This window comes from Nannospalax galili, unplaced genomic scaffold, assembly GCF_000622305.1.
Source record: "Nannospalax galili isolate Female #2095 unplaced genomic scaffold, S.galili_v1.0 scaffold528, whole genome shotgun sequence".
Lineage (NCBI taxonomy): Eukaryota > Metazoa > Chordata > Mammalia > Rodentia > Spalacidae > Nannospalax > Nannospalax galili.
Genome location: NW_008359681.1, coordinates 3,795,048 through 3,805,027, shown reverse-complemented (window position 1 = coordinate 3,805,027; position 9,980 = coordinate 3,795,048). Strand labels below are relative to the sequence as shown.

At 37.4% G+C, this 9,980-nt stretch overlaps 1 protein-coding gene across 8 annotated transcripts in view; it reads right to left on the bottom strand.

The window, feature by feature from the left end:
* Uggt2 (UDP-glucose glycoprotein glucosyltransferase 2) overlaps positions 1-9,980 on the bottom strand; it is a 259,231-nt gene that overhangs the window by 189,781 nt on the left and 59,470 nt on the right. The window lies entirely within an intron of this gene.

Genomic DNA, 9,980 nt, shown 5'->3' with positions numbered 1-9,980 from the left:
AACAGTATTATATTTAACATTTTTAGAAAAATTTTAAATGGAAAGCTACCCCTTAAGTCCATTTCAGGTGTGTCTTAGACTTTTATGAATGAGCAATTATCTTTCAATACTTGCTTGGTTTCCACAGATTAAAACAGAATATCAAAAAGATACAAACCACAGACACCAAGCTATTTTTTTGTATACTTAGGTTAAAGAAAATGTGACAAAAACTTTTGATGAGGGAACTGGAGAGATGGCTCAGCAGTTATGAGCACTGGCTACTCTTGAAGAGGAACTGGGTTAGGTTCCTAGTACCCACATGGCGGCTAACAACCATTCATAACTCCAGTTCCAGGGGATACAACGCCCTCTTCTGACCTCCTCAGGCATTTATGTTTATTCAGGCAATACACTCATACACATAAAATGAAAATAATAAAACATTAAAAAAAAACCCCAAAAGCCTTTGATGAAAAAAGAGTGACAGGGTGACAGGTCAGTAAACAGTTGAAGAGGGTACCATATTCTTCAGTGGTGTGGTCATTGTATTATTAAATAATCTACCATCCATGCTCATGCAAACAACCCTAATTAAACTCAGAGGCTCTCTCTCTCTCTCCCTCCTTCCCTCCCTCCCTTCCTCCCTTCCTCCCTCTACCCTCCTCCTCCTTGGGAAAAATAAGGGTTTCAGCAGAAGGGGGGAATAAAAGAGGATAATGAGGTGAAAATGACTAAAAGTCATTATATATATATATAAAACTATCAAATGCTTAAAAAAAAATAACAGGGGCTAGGGATGTAGCTCAGTGGTACTTGTCTCTCATTTGCAAGGCCCTAGATTCAATTCTCAGTTCAACTCTCTAAAAAGAATAAAAGTCAGAAAAACAAATGGGGAAAAGAGCTTTGAAGATTCAATTCTGAATAGAATTATTAAAGAGTATTTAACTCAGTAAGAGACATTCATTTTATCTTTAAATATTGTTAAAATATTGCTATAAAATAAAAATTTATAATTAGCATTATTTTCCTAAAATCACAGTTCTATTGAAAGAAAAATGTATGTGGCTACCTATTATCAATCTCAAATATGTTAGAAACATTAATCTTAGTTTCATTACTTTCAAGAGTCAGAAAAGATTTTAAAGCCAGATTTTTTCATTGCTTAATCATGAGGCACACTGCTTTTAATGTCTCACTAGAGGTAGGATCTTGATTTATCCAATAATGGCTAAAGCAGCCACTTTGAAACAAGAAGGCTACTTTTGTTTCCATGTTCTAAGTGCAGTGGTGAATTAGCTGGAGGCAAAGCCTGGATAATGATGCTATCAGTGTAGACTCCCAAGAATGGGAGTCTAACAACTAGTGTTTAAATTCCAGCAATATCATATACTATCTGTGAATTAACAGCAATTACAATTTCTTTAAGTTATTTGAATGTTTCTACCCTCAATATTTTAGTGAAATGATAACTGCTCATTAATGTGAGCCCTAATTGTGAAACACAATGGGCAAGTTTACAGGGCTCTGTGAAGACCTTCCTTTTGCAACTGGAAGACTACCTGGAAAAAAAAAAAAAAAAAAACATTAAAGAGCTAATACAGAGGTCCAGAAATAAAAGCTTGTATCACTTCCAAGATGATTTTTCAGAGTGAGGGGAGCATAAACACATGCTTAAAATAGCTCATCCTGTTGAATGATATTCTACAAAGTAATGATATCATGGTTAACAGATAGAATGTTTATTAGGTAGTTAAGTCTTGTAGAAATTAGAGACCTTTAAAATGTCTTGCACATTCTACAATAGTTTTAAACTATGACCTTCAAAGATCTGTCCAAGAAAGCTAACCTTGACAGCATATGATACAGTGTAAAATATTAGTGTTGACTTAAATACCTTCACTTATCAATTGGCATATCAGTGTAGACTCCTTAATCTTACTTTTTTATTTATATAATAAGAGAGGGCTTCCTCTTCAGAAGCTTACTGAGAATGAAATAGGATAGCTTGTATGAAAAGGTTAACTATTTGGGGTAAAAATGTAAAATATTCTTGCATTATTTATCTTATTTTGGCAAGAAAATTCTGATAAATATCCTTTTAATTGTTAATTTGAAACCAGAAACTCCTTGCCTACAGCTAGGGGGTTGGGGGAAAGTGGGGAGAAATTGTTAAGGAATATATATGTTTCTCGAGTGATGGAAATACTCCAAACCTGCCTGTGGTAATGGTTATAGATTTCTGAAAATATTCAAAAACCACTGAGCATTATAGGTTAGATGTGTGACTTGTACATGTGTGAATTATGTCTCAGTAAAGCGGTTATATTAGAAATGGTATACAAAAGATATGACAAAATTATGTAGGAAAATGACATGTCACCATAATCCACTAAGTCATTTCAAATAATAAAGAAAAATTTAAATGTAAATGGAATTATAGTTTAATCCAACTAAATCTTGGTCACAAAATACTGACTTGTAGCTTGTTTAGCATACAAACTACTAGGTTTATAGCTATATGCCCTCTCACTTGATATTTCCATTAAGAATTTGTCAACATTTCCTAATGACTTATTGTCATACCCATAGATTAATGCATTCTCAACTCTCATCAGAGAAATGTCCTTATGGAGCAGATGGTGATTAACACAGAAAATCAAAATTTGCCAATGTGCAGAGAACAAGAGGTTGCAGAGTGCTTATTCCAGAATGGAACACTGATATCAAATTTCTGCTTCCCAAGGCTCAGTCATCATTGTGGAAGATGGGGAGGAAAAGACTGTAAGAACCAGAGGTGGTGGATGACCACAAGGAAAAGAGTTTTCCAGATAACTAGTCAGTCATATGAACTCACAGAAATGGTGAAAGCATGCATAAGTCCCATGCAAACTCAAAGCAGACAAAATCCCAACATAGACATTGGAAAGTGGGTAAGAAATCCCAACCCTAGACCGCCAGAGAGTGCTGAGTTCTGGCCTCCCTCTGGCAGAGGGCCTGAGAACACAGGTAGCTGCCTGAGAGTCCCTGGATCCCCTAACTGTGCCAAACCCATCCCCCTACCTGGGATTTTGTGAGGCCCCTCCCAAGACCCCAGGGCAGATATGGCTTTGGTAGGCTAAGGCTGAGATCCTAGGAGACAGCCTGAGAGGGTGGGTTTCAACCTCTATTGGTTGTAGCGGCTCTGATCTCAGCAGACTGCCATACAGTGCCAAGTTCTGTCCTCCCTCACATGGTGAAGGAAGCCTGAGTATATCTGACTGGAACCTGAATTGGATGGGACTTTGGCTGAGGCGTCCCCAAAACATTACAGGCTGTGAGTTTTTCTCTAAGTTCCTTATTTCATATCTGCTATCAGTATTTATTCATGATTTTTTGTCCCATATTTAAAAATCTTCATAGCTTATAAAGATATGTAAGAGAAAAATAAAGCAAGACAGAAACTGAGTAAGAAAGGTGAAGGAAAAAAGAAATGAGGGAAACACGGGAAGAATAATAAAATGGAAAGCCAAAACACTATGTCTCCACCAAACTCCACCAGTCCTGTAGAAGAGTTCTAAAAGGAGAACCCTCTAGAGATAACCCAGGACATTGAAATCAAAAGAACAATCATAAACATGATCAAGGAATTCAATGAATTTAAAGAATACACAAACAAACAAATCAAAGAACTAAAATAAGATAGGGATAACTTCTGAATGAATTTACAAAAGAGGTAGACACACTGAAGAAAACTCAGGCAGAAATGAAGAAAGAAGTGCAAAACTCAACAAGCCAACTTGAAAGAACCGGGGAAAGCCAAACTGCTAGAATGAATGAAATGGAAAACAGAATATCAACACTGGAGGATAATGTTGAAGAGCTGGACCATTCAAGCAAAGATTATGGAATTTTTTTAAAAAAAAACACAGGAATGGAATATGCAAGAAATTTTGGATACCATGAAAAGGCCAAATCTTCAGATCATAGGAATAGAGGAAGGAGAAGAATTTCAGGCTAATGATATTGACCAGATCATAAACAGGATTGTAGAAGAGAATTTCCTGAAATTAAGGAAAGACATCCCCATACAAATACAGGAAGCACATAGAACACCAAATAGACAGGGTCAGAAAAGAAACTCCCCATGACATATCATAGTAAAAACATTAAATGTACAGAACAAAGAGAATACTGAAAGCAGCTAAAGAAAAACAACAGATTACATATAAAGGAAAGCCCATCATAATTACAGCTGACTTATCAATGCAAACTATGAAAGACAGAAGAGCCTGGACCAAGGTATTCCCAGTTCTCCATGACAATATGTGCCAGCCCAGAATACTCTACCCAGCAAAAATGTCTATTATAGTTGAGGAGGAAAGAAAAATCTCCAGTGACATGAATAGCCTGAAAGAATACATGTCCACAAAGCCAGCCCTTCAAAGAATACTTGAAGCAATACAGAGAGCAGAGAAACAACTATACCCCAGGGACAATGAAAGAAAATAAAGGGATAATCTAGGAAACACAAAATTAGACAGAGAACACAAACAGCAATCAGAATGACAGCAACCAATACACATCTTTCAACAATAAACTTAAATATCAATGGGCTGAACTCCCCAGTCAAAAGACACAGGCTAAATGGATTAAGAAACAAAGTCCACCTCTTGGCTGTCTGCAAGAAACCGATCTCACCTTCAAGGACAGGCACTACCTTAAGGTAAAAGGATGGAAAAGAATATTCCAAGCAAATGGCACTAAGAAACAAGCAGGGGTTACAATTCTAATATCTGACAAAATAGACTTCAAAGTAAAACTAATCAGGAGAGATAAGGAGAGTCACTTCATTCTGATCAAAGGAACAGTTAACCAAGAAGATATTACAATGCTTAACATATATGCACCAAACTCTGATGCATCCAAATTCATAAAAACAACAGTACAGGATTTTGGACACAGATTAACCCCAACTCAGTAACAGTAGGGGACTTCAATACCCCACTATCTCCATTAGACAGGTCAACCGGATAAAGAATAAACAGAGAGACATCTGAATTAAATGACAGCATACATCAAATGGACCTAACAGACATCTTTTGAATATTCCACCCAAGCACCAGTGAATACACTTTCTACTCAGCACCCCATGGAACTTTTTCCAAAATTGACCACATCCTGGGCCACAAACAAACCTCCATAAATAAAAAAATATTGAAATAATTCCATGCACTCTATCAGACCACAAAGCAATAAAGTTCAAAATCAACACTGGACAAAGCCCTAGTCACTACACAAACTTGCTCCTAAACAATGAGTGGTCAAAGGAGAAATTACAAAAGAAATAGAATTCCTGAAATTCAACAAAAAGGACAATACAACACAACACAACCTCTGGGACACATTAAAAGCAGTCCTAAGAGGGAAGTTTAGAACTCTAAGTGCCTACATTAAAAAATTAGAAAGAGTCCAAATAAATGACCTAACACTGCAACTCAAGACACTGGAAAGAACAAATGAAACCCAAACCCAGCAGAAGAGAAGAAATAACAAAAAAACAGAGTCATTTGCTTGGATGGCCAGCTCATCACTCTGTTGTATCATATATCATTTAGTCAGCTAAAACCAATCCCTGCTTTGGGTTGGCATTTTGAGCCTAGTTGGGCTACAAAGAGCTAGCCCACAAAAGAGTCCTGGATCGAACTTATTCTAAGAAAAATCAATTTTTTTTCATTTCCCTATCACATTTAGCCTTATGATTGGAAACTTTTGCTTTCATCTGGGGTTTTTCTCATTTCTTCCGTACTTTTTCTTCATATAAACAAGGGAAATAGAGAAAAATATAAGAAGCTAAAATAATAACTGAATCCAAGATACCTACTGCTGTTGGTATTGCTTACAGTATTGGCAAAGCATCCTTTTCTATGGCTGGGAGCATGCTATAATATGCCTTTGTAATCTGTTGTAGCTTGTTATTGTTAGGTCAAAAGAGTATATTTTTGAGTTCATTCCTCTCGAGTACCCCTTCCCTGTCCCCTGCCAGCCTTGGACCCGGGCTTAAATTATTCAAAAACATAGAAACAGAGGGAGAACTCCCAAACTCCTATGAAGCCAGTATCACTATAATACCCAAACTGTGTAAAGACATAACAAAAAAAGAAAACTACAGACTCATATCCTTAATGAACATAGATGCAAAAATTCTCAACACAATACTTGCAAACCACATACAGACACACATCAAAAAGATCATCTACCATAATCAGGTAGGCTTTATCTCAGAGATGCAAGGCTGGTTCAATATACCCAAGTCAATAAATGGCATTAGTCATATAAATGGACTCAAACACAAAAACCACATTGTCATCTCAACAGATGCAAAAAAGGCTTTTGATGAAATTCAGCATGAATTTATGTTCAAAGTCCTAGAGCGAATTGGACTGGAGGGAACATACCTCAACATAATTAAAGCTATATAAAACAAACCCACAGGCACCATCATTCTAAATGGAGAAAAACTAGAAGCATTCCCATTAAAATCAGTATCCAGCCAAGGATGTCCACTATCTCCTGTCCTCTTCAACATAGTGCTTGAAACTCTTGCTAGAGCAATGAGACAGGAGAAGGAAATTAAAGGAGTAATAATTGGGAAATAAGTGGTCAAACTATCACTTTTTGCAGGTGATATGATACTATACCTAAGAGATCCCAAAAATTCCACCAAAAACTCCTAGAAATGATCAACACTTTCAGTATAGTAGCAGGTTATAAAATCAATCTACAACAATCAGTAGCCTTCCTATATACCAATAACAAGCAATTGGAGAAAGAACGCAGGGAAATGCTCCCATTCACAATTGTTGAAAAAAAAAAAAAAACCAAGAATAAATCTGATCAGAGGCACCAAAGATCTCGACGAAGGACATTAAAGAGCTCTACAATGAAATTTTTAAATCATTAAAGAAATAGATTGAGGAAGACATCAGAAGATGGAAGGATCTCCCATGCTCATGTATTGAAAGAATTAATATTTAATGAATATAGTTAAGAATTATAAAATGACCATCCTACCAAAGGATGGTCTACTATACTATATAGATTCAATGCAATACCAATCAAAATCCCCATGACATACTTCACAGAATTAGAAAAAGAATCCTTAAATTCATATGGAAGCACAAAAGACCCCAGATAGCCAAAGAAACCCTGAGTACAAAGAGTAACACTGGCGGGATTACTATACCAGATCTCAAAGTATACTACAGAGATAGTCATAAAAACAGCATGGTACTGGCACAAAAGTAGACACATAGATCAATGGAACATCATTGAAGAGCCAAACCCGAGTACATCAGACACCTGATATTTGACCTAGGTGGCAAGAACACACAATGGAGGAAATACAGCATCTTCAACAAATGATGCCGGAAAACTGGATCTCCACCTGTAGAAGAATAAAAGTAGATCCTTATCTTTCACCTTGCACAAAAGTCAACTCCAAATGGATCAAAAGACCTCAGTGTGAAACTGGAAACCCTGAAACTATTAGAAGAAAATATTGGCAGTAAGTTACAGGATATAGGTATAAGAAAGGATTTTCTAAATCAGACAGAAGTTGCTCAGGAATTAAGGTCAGCAATTGACAAGTGGAACCCCATTAAACTAAAAAGCTTCTGTACAGCAAAAGAAACCATAAAAAACATGAAGAGAAAACCCACAGAATGGGAAAAAGTCTCCATCAGTGACACATCTGACAGAGGTTTAACATCCAGAATATTTAAATAACTCAAAAACCAAAGCATCGAGAAACCAAATGACCCAATTAAAAGACGGGCTAAAGATCTAAACAGAGAGTTCTCAAATGAAGAAATAAAGATGGCTAAGAAACATCTCAAGAAGTGTTCAACATCATTAGTAATTAGGGAAATGCAAATTAAAACCACCCTAAGGCATCACCTTTCCCCATTCAGACTGGCTAGGATCAAGAGAACAAATGATACCAAATGCTGCCGAGGATGTGGGGAAAGGGGAACGCTCATTCACTGCTAGTGGGATTGCAAACTTGTGCAACCTCTATGGAAAACAGTGTGGAGAACTCTTAAAAAACTAAAAATGAACTTAGCATATGACTTGGTTATACGATTCCTTGTCATATACCCAAAGGACTCATCCTATTGTAGAGACACTTGTACAACCATGTTTGTTGCTGCTCTTTTCACAATAGCTAAGAGATGGAAGCAACCTAAGTGCCCCTCAAGTGACCGGTGGTTAACAAAAATGTGGTATATTTACACAATGGAGTTCTATTCAGCAGCAAAGAAAGATGAAATAATGAAATTTGCAGGTAAATTGATGGATCTAGAAATTGTTACACTAAGTGAAGTAATACAGATTCAGAAAAACAAACGACATATGTTCTCTCTCGTATGTGGACCCTAGCACCAAATCCTTTTAAATTCCACATCCTTTTAATAAGATGATGCCATATAGCAGTCCCTTCTGCATGAAGTAACTACTGCCATCACAACTTCAGCTGAGCCTGATCCCTAAACATCATCACAACTGGGCTTGTTGACGACTGTGCTCATTCATAAAAGGAGGGCCAAGCAGGGTCACTGGACCCTCACCAGATTATCCAGCCATTGCCCCAGCCAACTGTATATAGTTAAACCCTAATCACACATGGCCTCCTGGGTTGGGAGAGGGCTAAAGCATACAATCTGGGGAAGGCTGGGAAGAGAAGGCATGATCCAGGCTGGGAAAAGGCTTTCCAGTGTGCATACCCTCAGGTCATACATATACCTCAGCAACCCCCCAGTTAACTGGAAGCCTTTGAGAGGGAACTGACACTGACTCTAACCACTCCAACAGCTATCAGAACACCTGAAAACAAATCCTGAGTTCATCACTCTTGAGTCCAGCCTTGATGGCCAAAAGAAAAATGAAGAGGAACCCAATAGAGGGATGCTTTTGGAAGCCCTTGTCAAGAAATTCCAATGGACTCTCATATGATCATTTGAAAATGCCCTGTTCTGATTTTTTTTCTAGTTCCCTGTCTAGAACTTGTAATACTAATTACTCTTGCCTTTGCTTCTCCTTCACATCTCCTATTCAGGATTCAAGGACTTTCTTTTCCCCCCTAGAGATAAGAGTTATGGAATTTGGAAGTCTTTTAGATAGACCCACTGAAGGGGTGCTCCAATTTCCTTACCCTGCATCCCTGTTCAGCATGGAGGAAGCCAGAACAGTCTGCATCCCCATTCCCTATTGGCAATTTGGGAAAGCTTTTCAGTAGTTACTGTGATAAGGATAGGGGGTAGGAATTGGCTAGGCAGTTAGGGTAAAAAGACCCCCAAAGAAAAGTAGCCAGTTTCTTGGCTAAAACTCACAATGTCCTTGGGTCTCTTAGTAACCTACTCCGTTCCAAAGGCCAAAAATGTCGAAAATATTTGGGAGCTTTTATCTAATCCTTAAAAGATTTTAGGGTCACCTCTTCAGAGGGAGGAATGTTACAGTAGCCAAAAGCCCCATTAAAAAATATAAAAAAATAAAGAAGAAAGAGTATATGAAGTTATCAGAAAAAAGTGATGGGGAGATATGGGAGGAGTTGGAGGGGAGGGAGTGGGCATGGATTTGATCAAAACACCTTATATGCATGTATGAAATTCTCAATAAATTATTTATTAAAAAAAGGAATCCCAACCCAATATAAGGAACTTTTGGCAATTGATGGCTGCTGGGGAGAGACAGTGTCTTACAGGGATGGGACTCTCAGTAGGCCCAGTGGATAGGCCCATACTGCAGGACATCTGGGGACACAAATCAGACTCTAATGGCATATATTATATTGGGTGAGGGGCAATAAGGAGACATGTAGATAGGGGAAAGGATCTAAATACCATCAAATTATATTGTATGAAAATTGAAAAATTCAATAAAAATGTTAAAAAATGAATTTATCAACATGACATTCACAAGTGATCAGTCCTAAAGATGTGTGTATATTAACACACTAAATG